Source organism: Curcuma longa, chromosome 15, assembly GCF_044706935.1.
Source record: "Curcuma longa cultivar G26 ecotype Majalengka, Jawa Barat chromosome 15, ITB_CL_G26_1.1, whole genome shotgun sequence".
Lineage (NCBI taxonomy): Eukaryota > Viridiplantae > Streptophyta > Magnoliopsida > Zingiberales > Zingiberaceae > Curcuma > Curcuma longa.
In genome coordinates, this window is record NC_133875.1 from 2,668,074 (window position 1) to 2,686,242 (window position 18,169).

General features: G+C 35.4%; 1 pseudogene; it reads right to left on the bottom strand.

Moving 5' to 3' along the window:
• Positions 1-162: 162 nt before the first annotated feature.
• LOC141846134 (pumilio homolog 4-like) lies at positions 163-9,805 on the bottom strand (annotated as a pseudogene).
• Positions 9,806-18,169: the final 8,364 nt, after the last annotated feature.

Sequence of the window (18,169 nt, forward strand, 5' to 3'; positions counted from 1 at the left end):
AAGCCAGGCCAGACATATCGCCTCGGCTCCCATTCGACTAACCTAACCATCACTTAGGGCATTGCTGTTTCTATTTCTGTTGCTTGAATAAATACAAGTGCACATGTACACAGGCTCAGGGAAATTCTTATTTCAGGATGCCTATCTTTTATTTACATGAACACTAGCCTCATTATCTGTACAATTGCGCTGCAGTTTCGCGTCTCACGATCAGCGTGATGACACTCCAATGTGCCTTTCTGTAAGCGAAAGGAGACACAAGTTTAGTGCAGATTTAGATTGATAGTTGTCGCAGGCGATGAGTTTCGAGTATGAGTGCATTACCTCCGGTGGCAATAAGCTTCTCGACGCGAGCAACTATATGCTTTCCATATGTGTACTTCTTCAAGGCATTCCAGTGAACCTTGATGCGCGAAAGGATGAGTTCACGATTTCGGTCATCACATGTCTCAAGAACCTTTTGTACGACGTAATTCCCAAATTGGTCTTTCATCATAGCCTGTGGAGTTGAATAGAAAAAGCAAAAACCCATAATTTCTTCGTAGAGTGCTCCGGGACTAACAATACTATATCAATTCTATGATAATTGTATAATGAACTAAATGCCGAGAAGAGGAAACAAACTTAATGGGTGGTTTGGGTGTGTTAAGTGAAAATAAGCTACCTGAAGAGGTTCATTTTCATCTGTTGAGCCAAGCATCTCGCTTATTAGGATTTGCCGTTCCTCAGCAGTGCCGTAAGCCAAGCACTTCTCGATGACATTAGATGCATATTTCTGTTGGCTCATTTTTACAATCTGTCCAGCAAGGTTGCTAATGATGACAGACCGCTCTTCTGGTTTACCGTGCTTCAGAACATGCTAATGATAATTCAACTGAGTCAGCTTATAACGAAATAAAAATCTGAGAACCAAACTGAAATGACTCCCCAAAATAATATGCACTATGAAAGTGATGTTTATGGAAGCAAACATGCATACGAACAACTTCACCAAAGTAAAACATGGATGGATTGCTGACAAACGATGTATAAGAGGCAAGCCAATCCACAAGGCTTAAGTTTTTCACAACTAAACATTTCAATTCATCAGCAATTTCATTTGTCGACAAGCAAGAAGCACTGTCCCACTGGTCAAAACATATTTTACCTATTTTCTCCTCACTTGATAAGGTCGAGTGAACTTTTGACGATGTATGAAAGCCCTTTGGAACTATTCTAACAAACCAGCAGTGAAACAATTAGGGATGAAGCTCTTCTTCAACTTAAATATAACCTATCTATGGCGCAAGAACAAATGAAGAGATATGCTGAAAAAAAGAGGAAGCCACTGCAATTTGCAATAGGAGAATGGGTGTTCCTTAAATTAATGCTCCATAGGCAGCACACGGTTTCTAGAAGGATTAATCAAAAATTGGAAGCAAAGTATTATGGACCTTTCTAGATTGTTGCAAAATATGGAGGTTGCATATAAGCTTAAACTTCCACCTCATTCTCGGGTCCATCCCATTTTCATGTATCATTTCTTAAGAAAGCTATTGGAGATTACAATGTGAAAGCAGATCTACCCAATGGACTGGATGTGTGATTGCTAGTAGAAACATTGTTCAAAATGGAGAAGTGATTCGTCAATGGCTAGTCAAATGGAAGGGCAAGAGCATGTTGACACGACGTAAGAGGATGATTTCACTCTTAGAACTCAATTTCCAAATTTTAATCTTGAGGATAAGGCTAGAGTTGCAACGGGTGGTAATAATGATAGGAACTAGGTTCCAGATGAGGACCAAGTACAGGATCATGGGGGAAACAAGCCCAAAACATGGCTTGTATATTCTATGAGAAACAAAACAAAAGGGGCCTCTGGCTGGTGGAGAGTCTCTTTATCAAATTTGAGTGTTCTTTGTTGTACTGTTTGTGTTAAACCGAATAAAATTCTGTGTTTCCCTATTCTGATTTTTGGAATTCTAACACATTACCATTTGCTATTTCATTGCTAGACTTGTACACATTAACTGGATAATACAACCATCGCATATTGTGACTTCCGCTGCACTATCCCTATCCTCTTTCTTAGCCCTCTACACAAACCAAATCTCCTCTACTTGTCCTCCTGCAATGCTGCCCGCACGCTACCACGACGTGATCTCCCCTTGTTTGCCCATATTATAATCTCACAACCAAGTGATTTTCACACTCCCCTCCTGTGGCACAAGCCTCCTGTGCTCTCAGCAATTATCTTCCCTCATGCAAACTTTCTTAAATTGCTAGACCTGATATCACTTTTATGGTTAGCGTTGTAATTTAAATCTTCCAAAAGCTTAAGAAAGGTGTCAAAAGGAAAGGCTTGCTCTTAAGAAGCATATTTGTTGCAGATTATGGTAGTGATAGAATATCTACTTTGGGAATTTTGCAATTATGCTAGAGGCGACCATGTGGTAGAGGAAAAAATAAAGTTCGCTGTAATATTGAAAAGGAATATGGAACTAAAGCGCACCTATGAGATGAGATAGATCAAGTTTTTACTAGATGATCTCAAAGTTATAAGCACTAGAATAAAGAATATCATTGTAACAATTAAATAGTCATTTGCATTTAAGGATTCATGAACACACTAACCACATTGCCGTTGACTACTACTTGATTTGAGTTTTTATGTCCAAGAAGAACAACAAGCCATATAACCTTTCAACGAACAAATTGCTGATATTTTTATTGAGCTAAGTGTTAAAATAAAAAAATTAATAACATATAAGTAATTAGGTTGTGGGTCATATGGTGAGGGGCCAATCGATGATTAGATAATACAACAAAACCCCAGAATGTAATCAAGGGTACCATGTTAACACTATGCATATTTGCTTAAGATGTAATCTAACAAAAAGGCTAATGTTTAAACGTAGACTTTCAGTTTATTGCTCAAGGTTTTATTATCCGGTCATTCTATCCAAAGGGAACATACTTTTGACAAGGAAAAGTACAAAAAAGCAAGCAATATATAAGCATGGTAATAAAAACATGTGCATGCTACTATGGTAAACAGATGTAGCCGATAAGATAACTTACTTGGATAACATAGTTACCATATTGGTCTTGTGCTAAATTACAAACAGACTGCATGATCTCCTCCATCATAATGGTTTGTGTATTTAGATCATCACAGTATTCAAGCACTCTCTGCCATAATTAATATCATATAAACAAGTGAAATCAAGGATCCACTTCAGAGCAAATAGTTTCTTAATATTATTTTTCAACTGCCCTAATAAAATAACCCCAAAAAATCATGTTGAAACCTGTATAACCCGACATCCATATGGATGGGTGGACAGTGCTAGAACATGTCCATAGAAAGATTCAATGATAAATCGAATCTTCCTCCTGAGGAACACATTCAATAGACTTCTGGATTACGTGGTTTCCATTCTGATCACGAACACATTTCATTATATGTCCATCAAGCTCTAGTACCATTTCAGTCTTTTGATCAACATCAACCACCTCTAACGCCTGCAATAGTAGCAAGTCAAACTCCCCAAGAACAAGAACAATTTTTTCAAAACAAAGAAATTAACTCATCCAAACTCATATGCTAACAGAATCGACACAAATCAGATGTAAAATCCTTATTTGAAACACTAAAATGATGGGGAACCTGAAAAAAGAATACCATAGGTTATGCATCAAATCAAGCTTACCACCTATGCATTGCAGAAAACAGCTCAAATCCACTACTGTCTTATCTAGTAAAAATGGCCAAACAAAGAAGTTGGTCCATTGATTCAGCCAAAATATTGAGCAGTTCAATTTTAACATAGGGCCCATAATGAGAATGTGATGTATTGCAATCAACTCTGAAACTCAATGATTTCGACCATGAAATTAGAGGTCTAAGCTGCTAATATGGTGATACTTTTGGTGTATCATAGTGTTAAATTAATACATAGTGATAACTTTTATTGTCGGGATTCACCATGGGTCTTTACATAATTTTATGGAATATCCTTTAATAGCTGTCATTTTGACCACGTGTGTATTTCAAAGTGTCAAGCGGCATAAAGACTATGCAAGTTGATTACAAATCAGCTTAACTCATAAGATTGGATGCATATCCCGAGTATGTGAAAACCTATGGTACTTGGATTGAATGACTACCTAATATGGGTATGAATCTATGTCATTATGATTATTCTTATAAATTTTTTATATATGATGATTGTGATCAATCAGACATTTTTCTCTTACATGGAGGGTATGTGTCAAATATCTGAAGGGGTGAAGGTAGATGAAGAATCTGAATGCTGGAGGTAAAAGTTCGTATGTTTTCAATGGATACTTGACATGGTTACTTCTACACCTTTTTTTGTGACTCAACGTGTAAGTGATGGATAATTTGACAATGATGAAGGTGGATGAATAATTTGAGTATGAAAGTAGAAGCTCAATAATTTATATCCTTTATTGACTCAGTTACTTGTATCCCTTTTTGGTGCATGGTTTGACCAAGCGATACCGTCGAAAACATATCGTTCCAATAAATTACCGAAACTCGATACTACTCGATGCAAACAATGTCTTCTTCCTTTGCTTTATTTTCTTCCTCCTTCAACCTACAATTCACCACCAATACTATGCATCGAAATGTTGGCACGCTATCAAAGTTGTATCTTTCCAATTAAACTGAAACTCCGACACGACTCGAGATTTTAAATCTTGTTTTGTTGACTTAAGTTGTTTAGGCAAATTGTTGTGCTATACAAATTCATGGCACGATGCATATGGAAGTCAAATCAAATTTTGAATTAGCCTTAACATTTCTCGAACTATGTGAGAGTGCAAGTCATCTCACATATTAGTAATTTAAACACTGCCTAGATCAACTGCTCGCCAGTGCCCAGAAAAGGCACTTACCTGAGGAATGCCTAGCTTAAGGCACTCTTGAGAAGCACCTACCATCTTGTATCACTTGATTTGTATAGAATTGTCAAACTATAAGTGGTAACCTTTTGCGTTATGCGTGCACTGTCATACAATTGGTGCTAGCTTATAACTCTATATTCAGAATTTAACCACTGCCATATGCTTGATATTTCAGTTAGAGATTTCTATTCCAAATCCCCATAGTATATACTAGATGGTATCAGTATCGACTTATCCAAATAACTGGTCTTTGATCACAAACTCTATCAGATTATTTTATAGAGGTTACACAAACCCCAACTTTCAAAAACCAACCATAATTAACATGCAGCCCGTGCAGTATAAGTAAACTTAAAGAAACAGACGTAATTAGCAGTATAACTATTAAAGCTATAGAATCAAAGGTACCGGCAATCTTAACAAACCTTCTGGATTACTCTACAGCCATACATTTGAAGACTAAGAGGTAAAACATGGCCCTTAAGATGACTTGCAAGTTGCTTTCTTTGAATTTCTGTACCATGCTCGAAGAACTGCAACCAAAGTTACAATGAACATTTAAAAAGTTTTCAGGGGAAAAAATATCAAGAGTTCATTTGTTAAAATAGGCATACTTTCTGAATGACATAGTTCCCAAACACATCAGTCATTAGAGAATGAGCTTTAGGGAGTATCTCAGGGAAAATTTTGTTCTTTTCTTCAATTGAGGCAGTCTCAAGTTGTTGTTGGATAAAGCGACTGCCATACTGATCCGCACTGAAAAAAAAAAGACAAAAGTGAACTGATAACCACTTTACTGTTTGAAGAGCATGAATCTATAGGGAATCAATGAGTACCTGAACTCAACAACATGACCTACAATATCTGATAGCTCCAAAAGTAACGTCTTCTTGTTCTTAAATTCTTCCAACAACGATGGCAACATATAGCCTTCTCTCATGCCACCATTTTCTCCAGCTGCCCTTCTCAACATGGAAAGGGCATGAGATAACTGATCATTTTGCCTCAAAGGGTTCCCAGTAGGCAAAGGAGAATGAGCATTACTAGCCAACGAACCTCCTAAATATGGCATCGCAATACCATAAGCATGACTACCATAGTAACCATGATTCAAGCTATCTGATTTGAGGTGCATGCCATACTGTAAATTTTGCTGTGCAAGCAATGCTTCCAGGTAAAGATGTGGATATTCGGGTAAATCCAATTGGTGGGTATTAAGGTAATTTTGTCCTAAATAAGGATCCAAACTTCCTGGAGGATGTACTTGTGAATCAGAAGCACCATGCAAATATTGTTTGTACATGGAACCTGTAGATGGCCCATATAGACCAGTATCTACATGGTTCCCTGATGAACTATATTGTATATCTGCATCACCCAACCATATTTTTTATTATGAGAGGCAGAGAGCAGAAAACTACTGGGGAATATACATTCTAAACAGTAGCACTTCCAATTTCTACATTCATTCAAAAAATCAAATTATGTTTATCTAACAAATATATATATTGAACAAGAAAGTAAGGAAGAAAAGGATGAAAAGAAAGACTACCAGAACCAAACTGACTGTTTAACATCATTTGTGCACCATAGCTACCGCCTGTATAGCCTTCTGAGTTCTCTCTGTTGTAATCAGTATCAGGCACATCAACACTTAGACGTGCACTTTTAGAAATTGTTGAACCAGCAGATTGCACTTTCTCATAAGATGGTTGCTTCGGAAAGTATGTTTGCCCATTAGAAGTTAATCTAGCTAATTCAACGTCAGTTAATCTACTAGTTTTCTTGGAGGCATCGAAATACCCAACATCATCAAGAGCACTTTCTAACAATGCTGACTGAGACTTCTCACTAACTTTTTGCTGCAGAAACTGTATATTATCACTGAGGGCATTAGAAAGCAGTTCAGGTTGGGTAGCAATATCCTTGTTAAGCAAACGTAGCACATTACTCTCTCTCTCTTTTGGTTTCATTCTAGACAAGTTCAATTCAGAGAAAGTGGTTTCAATGTTGATACCAGAAGTATGAGATGAAACACCACCTAAGCCATTTGGCCTATTGCTATTACTACTTTTTGTTCCCACTGGGGGGAGGCAGGGGCTTGGTGATCTTCGTATTAATTGAGGTTCAGGGGTTGTACTTCTAGAAAGAGCAGAACCCAGTGTTGATACTAAAGAGTGATTGATTGAGGAGCCAAGGCTGTGGACCTTAGTAAGACCGGAGGAAGTTGATCCAGATTGAATTTCCCCTAAACCATTCAAGTCATTCTGAAGCTTCATCATCGATGATTCTGAAGCTCTTAACGAATCAATATTATCATAATCATTACAACTAGCTGGGCGTGAAAGAAGTCCAGTGACAGGTGGATGAACAAGTTCCTCCTGCACAAAATTTAGTCTAGATAAGTCTAAGTAAGTTGAACTAAAGATCAAAATAAGTATCGACCCCATTTAAAACAAGTCTCAGGTAGGCAGGGACAGAAATATCAATGACAACAAAAGCCAACAAGGAGCATATTAACTAACAATGCACATCAATGATTCTACAACATCGCCACTACACATGCATTTGTCTGAGACTTGAAAGTGATATGACAAACATAGAGCTTACTATCAGTATAACAAAATTTCATGACAACCAAAACTTTGTGTACATTACAAAAAACCTAGATGATATGCAAATGCTCCTCCAGAAAAGAAAGAAGTTGTTACAGATAATCTGGAAGGTGGCTCAAAACAGAAAGCAGGATTAACTTCAATCTCTCAAAAGCTAAATTAACCATAGCATAATTAAATACATCATAAATAGTTCTATTATCTCAAAATGACATAAAAAGGTACAGTGACCCCACATGGTTGAAGGATCAGATCAATATGCAACTGATATATCCAAATTTAGTGGTATCATAACTAGTGGAATATACAGAAGATGAGTAGTCTGCTAAGTGGTAACTGGAATTAAATTGACTTAGGAAATATTATTTACTCCATAGACTTCCTCGTTATTATGTGTACAAGTAATAATCATATATTAAATGTGAGCAAAGACAATTGACTATTTGAAATACTGATCTGTGTATGACTAGATGTGTATCAGTTAGGTAGAGTAATCCTTTGAGTCTCTCCATGTCATTCTTCAGCAAAGTGAAAATATATAATAATAATAATAATAACTGACTGTATGACAATCTGCCTTCCTCTAATAACTTTTAAGAACAAGGGCAATAAACCAGAAAATAGAATAATCAATAATTATTTTTCTTAAGCACTGTGGAAGCAACTATCAATGTAGTAACTTAATCATGCATCATTCGAAGCATGAGATCCATCATCAATGTAGAAATTAAAATACATGTTATGTCCCTTGGCTCATGGGTTTTGCAAAATTAGAAGTTAGAATATGAAAAATACATGACAATATTTTATTTGCCTGTTTGTAGCAAGGTCCAAAATATCATATGAGTAGAATAGTGCAGTGGTAGAAAAAGGCACAAAAGGGCAAATATTTTGCTTGTTCTAAAAAACAAAGAAAGTCGATTCATTTATCACCAGGGTTTATGTAGACAACAAACAAATGATGCAAGCCTCCCTCTCTCATTTTTTATTATATATTTAGATCATTCCAACCCACCCACCCACCCAAATAAAGAAAAATAAATAAACACAATTGTTCTGCTTAAAATCAGATTCATATGCAAAATAATATCCACTATCACTGCCTAAAGTATGATAAAATGGATTATGCATGCAACATGGTGAAACAACATATCCTGAAATTATCCCAAGCGTAGACAGACAATCACGGAATGTGATTACAAAAAGCTTATTTAAAGCTTACACATTTAATATGAGAAGCTATCTATGCTCTATGATTAGTCAACTACGAAATTTTGGCAATCATGTTTTGCTGATACTGAGATAGTGATCAACACATACATACATTTCTGTAGAAACTTAAAAACAAGTGTTAAATCTGGAAATTTAGAACAGAGCAAACTAAACCAAATACACCTGCAAGACATCAGCAGAACTTTTCCTCCTCGTGCCTAAACCAGCGTCTGGCAGTCCAATAAGTACATTGCTATTCTGCTCAAACCACTCCCCTGGCAGCTTCTGTGAATCTATCATCTCCAAGCCTGGCTGAACAGAAAAAAGTGAGCTGCTTTGGCCGTCATTTTTCATGTATTCATTTCTTCGCCTCCTATCACCGATCCCTCCAAATGAAGACCCACTGGGATGGAATCTTTGTTGGACACGCCAGTCCTCTTTCGATATTGCTGGAGGAGGCATCCTCGGATTGTGATTCTCGTTGGAAAAATAGTAGGATAAATAGTCTGGATGCGACCTCAAATCCTCCTCAGACAGCAAGCCTCCAGAATCCTGGACCCTTAAGTGGCGGGTCGCCTCCCCAAAGCCATCGTGCCCAAACAAGCTCCAAACAGCTGTTCTTGAATCATCAACCGTGGGAGGCGCGCTGCCGGAACGGAGAATATTCAGCTCATCCAGGTCCAGATCAAAGGTAGCACCTCTACTGTTCTGCTGCTCTCGGATCAAAGCGTCAAGATCCCTCTCGAAGTCATCATCGAAGTTCCCGCTCGTTGGTGTTTCCAGTGTCATCTTCAAACACTGCGTAACCATCATTAGAACCCGTATTTAGCGACGACGATCATAAATATCATTCACGGGAACAGAACGGAAAATCCAAAAAAAAAACCAAAAAAAAACAACAACAAATTGGAGAGACGAGAATTCTCGCCTTTACAACAGTTTCCTCATCGCATCCGCCACAAGGCACTTATCATCCCCATTCCGGCCCAAAATTCAATCTTTCACAAACCTCGATCGCCGTCTCCGCATCGAACAGCGTAAAAAACGGAACTTTAGCCGTTTCAAATCGCCGCGAGGGGTAACAGAGGAGGAGGAGAATCTAGGGTTCTAGTAGAACCATTAGTTCGAGTGGAGGCCAGAAAAACGGCTGCAGGGAACGTTGGCGACGGTGTTGCTTCAAACGCAGACTGCAGCCGTCGGATGGTCACCGGATGGTCCATGATTGGTCGCGGGAAAGGTCAGCTACGCGCTGCCCTCCGTCCGATTCGTGATCTCGCGATCGTTGCCGTACAACGACTGCAATCGATCCCTCCACTACGGAGTGGCCTGTTGGACGGGGCCCACATGGGTATGCGATCGGATAAGCCCATTAGAGAACGGTTAAGTCGGCCCAACAAAGACGGCCCAATGCGCAGCCCATTTACATTGACCCAACAATTGCTCCCTTTAAATTTTGACTAAATCTAATGGAGAATCCGTGGAAATTTAGATTGACTCGTCAATCTAGATTCTCCTCACGCGAGTTGGTATATGTGGAAATTGATGCAGGGACAACATATGAAAAGTTGAACTTCAACGGATCATAATTTTTGATTCGGAAATTAGAATGAGGCACGGTCGGATGTGTTTCGAAGCTCTTTCAGACACCTTTATTCGATATCGGATAAAATCCGTACCGACCTACTTTCGAAACCATCCGACATCGTTTAGTACTTCGTCCGCATCTCCAAACTTATTTTTTACTATTTATAGTAATTTTTTATTTTTAGCTTTTTTTGGTATTTTTTTTTACTTTGTCAAATTATGATTTTGGTTTATAACCTATTTACAAGCGTGTTTAGCCATTTACGATTAGTTAGATTGATTAATAAAAATTTTCTTTTTTTTTTGACAAAAATTTAAAAGTGACGTCGCCGATGGCTTTCTACTCATTTTTTCAATTTCTCGATCTTGATCTCTTCTCAATTCTCAATTCTCCTTCAATCTTTCACTTTTAGAATAATCACTATTTTATCGGACGTTATAAATTAAAATTTTAAATTGCGTCATAATTTTAATTTTTGACTTGATATCGTAAAGGCACCTCTTTTTTCAAAAATCAAAAAGAAAAATAATATAATATAATTTTGATATTATCTTTAACTTAATAGACGTAGAATCTTGGTCTGAAATAGTACTTATTCCATGTGATTGACACGTGAATAGGATAAAAATTAAAAGGGTGTCATTAAAAAAATTAAAAGGACGTCCTATTATATTTTTTATATTGAGCGTACTTTTATTCCTGTATATTATTTTTTTAAACATGGAGTACTTTTATATATAAAACAAAATCGACTTGATCAAAATTATTCAAATTTATTAAAATTATTTTAATAGGATCAAATTCATCATAAAATGATTATAATGTTGTAGCAACTTTTAACTTACACATTGTAATGATCAATTAGTGATTGCTACAAAAATTTTATTTCACTATATGTTAAAATGATTTTAATGAAGATTGAACAATTTTAATTAAGTTAATAAAGATTTTTTCATATAATAAAAATATTCTAAGTGTCGATTGTTTTATTTATTTATTTTATACAGTAACTGCTATAAGAATATATTTAATATGAAAAATATGATAGATGTAATATTATATTGCTTATTCGACAAGAGTTGCTATTTTGTGGGTGTTTTAAGTATGCATGTTTTAGATAATACAATCAAAATTTCACATTGAAAATATAAATTGAAAGATATCTTTATTGATATATAAATTTTTTTTATAAAATTCAAAAATAAAAAAAATTGACCTAAAATGAATAATATCATATCATTATGGAAATATATGGATTCTATTAATTTAAAGCATGCTTGGATGCTTAATTTAGAAAAAAAAAGTTATATTGAGAGATATGACTGACCCGGTTAGGGGTCCTGGCAACTCTACTACTATATTATTTCTGAAATTATCCTAAAGATCAATAAAAAATTTTATAGAATCGAATCGATCATCTTCAAAATTGATTGATTCGCTAACACTCATTCATGTGTTGGGCCTCCCATGTGCTTGTGTTCCTTTCTTTCTCTTACCAAGTACTTTTATCTAACCTGATGGAGGCAAGTCTTAAATGTTCAATGTAAAACCTCTATATATCCTCTTGGGTACTTTTATGATCTCATTAAATGTGTCTTACTAGTTCACATAATAATATAAATAAGTCGAGTCAAATTTTATATTATTTTAAAATATTGAATAAGATAATTAAATTAAGATAAGTCTAATTTAAAATAAATCAAGTTGTTGAAATGGATATTCAATTCGGCTATATTTCTCTTTTACGATATTATTAAGTTCTTAATTATAATTTATATTCATAAATATTAATAAGTCGAACACATACATCTTCAAAATAGTTAAATCAATGGATATTTGATTCGTAAACTTGTAAATATGTTCGTAAGGCTCATTTTTCATATATATATAACATGAATTATAAATTAAATATTATATATAACGAACTTTTAAACGAACTATTTTTTAGTCAATTTGTTTGTCCTAAGCTCGAGCTTGACTCGAATTCGATTTGAACTTTAATTCTTAAGCTCGAGCTCAGCTTGTAATGAAATTAAATAGTTTATGAGCGACTCAAGCTCGGTTCGAAAATAGCTCGTTTAAAAATTAAACAAGTTTATTCACGCGACCCCGATTCAAAAATAGCTCGTGAATTATAAATATTATATATTAATGACCTTTTAAACGAGCTATTTTCAAACTAAGGCTGCGTGAATTAAACTTGTTTAACTTTTAAATGAGCAATTTTCGAACCATGCTCTGAACTATTTAATTTCATTACAAGTTGAGCTCGAGCTTAAAAATTAAAACTCAAATCGAACTCGAGTCGAGCTCGAGCTTAAGAAAAACAAATCAAACTCAAACCTTTTATTGTTCGGCTCGACTTTGTTCAATTACACCCCTAGTTTTAATTGTGGCCTTTGGTGCACTTACTCCATGATGTATGCTCCAGCCTTGGTGCATTTACTCCATGATTGTAGCCTCTCTCTTCACTAAAATCATGTGAACCTTCCGAAATAAATGTGTATGGTCATTCTAATACCAAGTTATTACCTCTCCTAAAAAAATCACTAGCAAAAGATTAAGAGTTACACAGACGAGAATATTAAGGTAGATATCCATATACACAAAAACATAATAGACAAATGTAAATATACAAATGGTAGAATAGTTCAAGGAATCATTATATATATATATATATATATATATATATATATATATATAGCTAGGAAAAAAAATAATAAGGCACTTGAAAATGGCATCACCTCATGATTGTGAACAATCATACGAGTGGCAGAATCATGCTGCTCCCACGTAGCCCATGTGGTTAAAAGTCGTATTGATTTGTTAGTCAAAATCAAAGTGGGTTAAATATATGACTCAAAGGGAATCAGACTCAGTCCAGGTAAGATTTTGGTCTGATTGAACCTATTCAATGCACTCATCTCAAGGAATAGAATTTGTTTGAAGATAAGACAACTATCAAGATTCAACCTTGGTCGCTGATACCATCCCTGTCTCGACTATAGTTGCCGAGCTTAGACATTGGTCTCATCCCCAGCTTGTCTGCAAACGCCAATCGCATCTCGACACCATCGTTGTTTTGGCTGCAGACATCAACCTCATCTCTGACTCAACCGTAGTCATCAAGCTTAGACATCGATCTCATCCCCAGCTCGGTTATAGAGGTCACCCGCCTCTCAGACTTGACCTCGAAAGTTGACCTCACCTCTAACTTGGCCACAGTTATCGAACTCAGATATCGACCTCATCTCTAACTTGGCTACAGACACCAATCTCATCTCCGACTCCACCTTAGACTTGACCACCATCGTTGACCTCATCTTCAACTTGACTATAGACGCTAACCTCATCTCTAACCTGACGGCACCGTAAAAATAGTGAAGCGATTATATGGTTGTCAAAACTAGTCTCTCGAATACCCTCCATCAAACATGTGGCGCTTAGTGAATAAGGAGGTCACTAACAACTGTCAAATTTGACCCTATCATTAGCTCATACTAGGATGATGAAAGAAAATATAACGTCCGATGTGGAGATGCATTTCTAACAACTATATACACCCTAGAGAAAGTAAGAGCAATTAGAAGGGCTAGGATTGCACAGAGTTTTCTCCTACTTCTTCTTCTTCTTGCTTAATTAGCTTTGATACCTGGAGCAAATTTTAACTTTAGTGTCAAAGTGGCTTAATACTGAGATCCCTCGATGGTATCATTCTAATCCTGATCTGTTGAAGTACTTTTCAAACCCTTTCATCCTCCTCGTCAATGACTTCCAGAGAGCGCGCACGTCGAATTGGTGAGTTGACCATCCACAGTATTTGACCAAAATATATATCATTTATTTTCTACTTACCATCTTCATCATTCTCACATTAGATGGCTATATGCCATACTAATTAAACTTGTTCAATCCATGTCTTTTTTCTTCTTGTACGTTTTTTTATAAATTTTTATTATATATACATTAGTACTATCATATATATATATAATTGGAGTATTATATTAACTTTTACTATATATTTTCATCTCTACCCCATCATCTTAATTAATGTCCTTATAAGAATTAAATGTTGTCAGATTAAATTCTCCATAATTTTAATAATTAATTAAGCCATTGTACAAAAACAATAATATCTATTGTCCACTATTCTTTCGAATATTAATGTGTTACTTTTACCTATTCACCAAGTAATAATTAATGGTTTGGTAGAGCAACCATTTTTGATACTTGGCTACATGTTGAATTAATAAAATAAATAAACAATGTGAAGAACCTCAATGATAACATTGTAGAGTTGGTTAGCCATCCTTGTCACAATAATTGGGTTGGTAGACCTACCATTTATGAGACTATATATGCTAGATGCCAAAAGAACAATGCAAAGAATCTCAATAATGGCTTCCCTTGCCAAGAATTACATGCAATTCAATATATTTTTAACATATTAACTAATAATTCACATCAAAATGATAATCATATTCTAGCCCTCCTTGACCTTATTATATATATATACTTCTCTAGATATATGATTATATCATCAATATTATTGTTTGTCTGATGATCCTGAACTCTAAATCATAAATCCTAGACAATATGAACTATTATATTAACTTGTATCTGTTCTCAAGTGATTATATATGTTAGAAAAATAAAAGAAAAGAAAAGAAAAGACTTGTTTGTTAATGAGGGTCTCCTAAACCCTAATCTAACCTTTCAGATCGCATGGGTTACGTTTGGAAATGCTCAACAAAGACAAGATGAACTATTAACTTCACCCTGATGAACTCTAAACCCTAAACCAATTAATATTCTTTTATTATATGGGTTGGACAATGACACTTTTGATTGGTGAAGTTTAAACCCTAGCTACTGAATATTTGAAATGCTTAACAAAGAGTACAATTAATGAACTAGTAACTGCTAGCTATCAGTTCTCAAGTGATTATGTTAGAAAAGTAAAATACAAGAAATAATTAAATTAAGATTTGTGTCACAATTAATGAACATTAATCATTAGGGACTTTAACAACTCCCAGAGGCTTTAACTACTCCCAACAAGCTTACCTTCTCCTTTCTTACTGTTTCCTCTTTTTAAAGAAAAGCAACAAGTAGAAAATTTTATTTGTATGTTTCCTCACTGCAGATAACCTAACTCAGTAGAAACAAACTTGTTTCTTGGCATTTCTTGTCCTTCAATATGGATTCCCACATTTGCCAACTTAACCTTTCTGTCTTAATTATCAACTACAATCCATGAACATGATCGAAGTCGCAAAGAGCTATTTATAACTGTTCTTCCAATTAGGACTATTTCTGATGCCACTTCTATTATGCATGTGTAGTGATGCAGGTGCCTTATTAGCTCCATCATGTTTTGGAGGATCTGATCTTCTTGGCCATGGCAAGCTAGGCGACAAGAGTTTCTTCGAAAGAGTTTGCTTGTGCTAGCTAGATCCTCATGGATGGAGGATGGAATTTTCTTCTTCTTGCTAATATAATTGATCAAGTGCAAGAACAATTCAATCATCTAAAATATATCCATCCTTATAACACCATTTGTGGGTTGACTTTGGCTTCACACCCTACTCTTTCTTGCACAATTATATTGCTCAAAGTCAAGTCCTACAATAATACAAATGCTAGCTTTCGCTCGATGATGATCGAACTCCTTTGAGAACATGAAGGACCATATATGTGAGCAAGTTCTATATATTCATTTTATGTAGAAGATGCTTGAGTAAGTCTTCTTCCAAAAAAGTCAATTATTTCCTAGAAAGTGTATTGTTTTTGACTTTGCAATATACAAACCTTTAATATTATTTATTGTCAAACCATTTAATTTAATTTAATTTGTAAGTAGAATAAGGTATACTTTGAGGCAATATGGTGATTGCTAGAATCCAAAATACACCTATCATGCATTGCCTTATATATCTCTCTTTGCTCAAGCCTTATTACTATCAATTAGTTCTACTACTTTTTCCTTAATATATTTAATTTGGTGGTTGTTCCTTATTTTAAAAATTCAAAAGTAGCTAAATTTTAGTTCAAACATTAGGTGAAAAGATAAATTTGCAAATGAGAAATAAGATCTTCATTTATGAGTGTTGGACAAAAAATATTGATATACATATATACCGATCGATCGATTAACATGAGCAATGATGATTATCAAAATGCATATGGCTCTATAAAGTGATTATTATTTTGGATTGGATAGTTATCGACTAGATATTGCTAATGCATTCCTACACAAAATCTTCATAAACACACAAAAAAACACAATATACAACCCTAATTGTTCATGGTAGCTAGGCATATAGAAAAGAATTATTTCACTATAACTATGATATTGGTGTGCTCTTTTCTTCAAACAATTATAACAATTCAAATAGTAAATCATAATGCCAATATAAAATTATAAAAAAAACAATGTAAAATGGATTATATGATTTAAGATTAATTAAACTTTTAAAGCACTAGGTTCTAACATAAAAAATAATAAATTAATTTTTCATTACATATTTAAATTAATTGTATCATATATTTCAAATAGAGATTAAATTTGCATCAAGATTACTTAAACCCCAAAGACATTTATTGTCTACATTAATTCACCCACCACCAACTTTGTCGTTTTAATTAATACTCCAAGCCATTTATCTCCCAGGTAAAAATTAATATTATCTTGAAGATAATTAACGGTAAATTATGAATCCATGAAAGAAAACCACCTTTTTAGTTGATGAACAAAAGCTAATCTTTCGTCTCTAAATTTATTCAAACAAAAAATAATACTCTAACAGCAACTAATACTGAAAATAATCCTAATACAATGATAAATTTTATTCGGAGATTTCAAAAAATCTTTAAATAATATTTTTTAACTTAAAATTAAGCTGTTCTATGATTTAATCTGAATCAAAAATTATCATAATTATACTTGACCTTTCTAATGAAAGTCCAAATGAAAAACGTGGTATTGCTACTGCTGGTACACATGAGACAGCACCAACTGCTTCTGCTACTGGTATACATCTACTGTTCGATCGTCGTCAAAACTGTATATATATTTATTTATATATATCCAGGCAGGTAGTGGATCTTGTACCTAAACCCTAAATGACAGTTAAAACGTGCCATTTTTACCACTGTAATTAAGCTTTCTGTAATCATAAACAGTTTGTATATATATATATATATATATATATATATATATATATATATATATATATATATATATGAAAATGATATTCTGTGCACGGCCTCATGCGCGACTCACGATCCACCATTCATCACGCGATCAGGAGCCAGATCTGACCATCCAAATGTAGGAATGTACAGTGATCCGCCCACCTGACCCCCGCTTCTTCTGGTTGTCCTCGCCTCTCCGTCCGGTATATATATATATATATATATACTAAAATGATATTCTGTGCGACTGCCTCGTGCGCGACTCGCGATCCATCGTCCATCACGCGATTAGGAGCCAGATCTGACCGTCCAAATGTGGAATGCAGAGTGATCCGCTCGCCCGACCCCCGCCGCCCTCGCCTCGCCGTCCGGTCACTGCTGGCCGCCGGCCGCCAGACCGGGCCCGATCGACCGCACGGCGAGGCGAGGGCGGCCGGAAGCGGCGGGGGTCGGCTGTGTCACGCACGGGGTTGCACAACGTGGGTCACGCAGAATATCATTATATATATATATATATATATATATATATATATATATACGATTTTGATATTCTGCGCGACTGCCTCGTGCACGACTCGCGATCTGCCGTCCATCACGTGATCGGGAGCCAGATCTGACCATCCAAATGTGGGAATGCACAGTGATC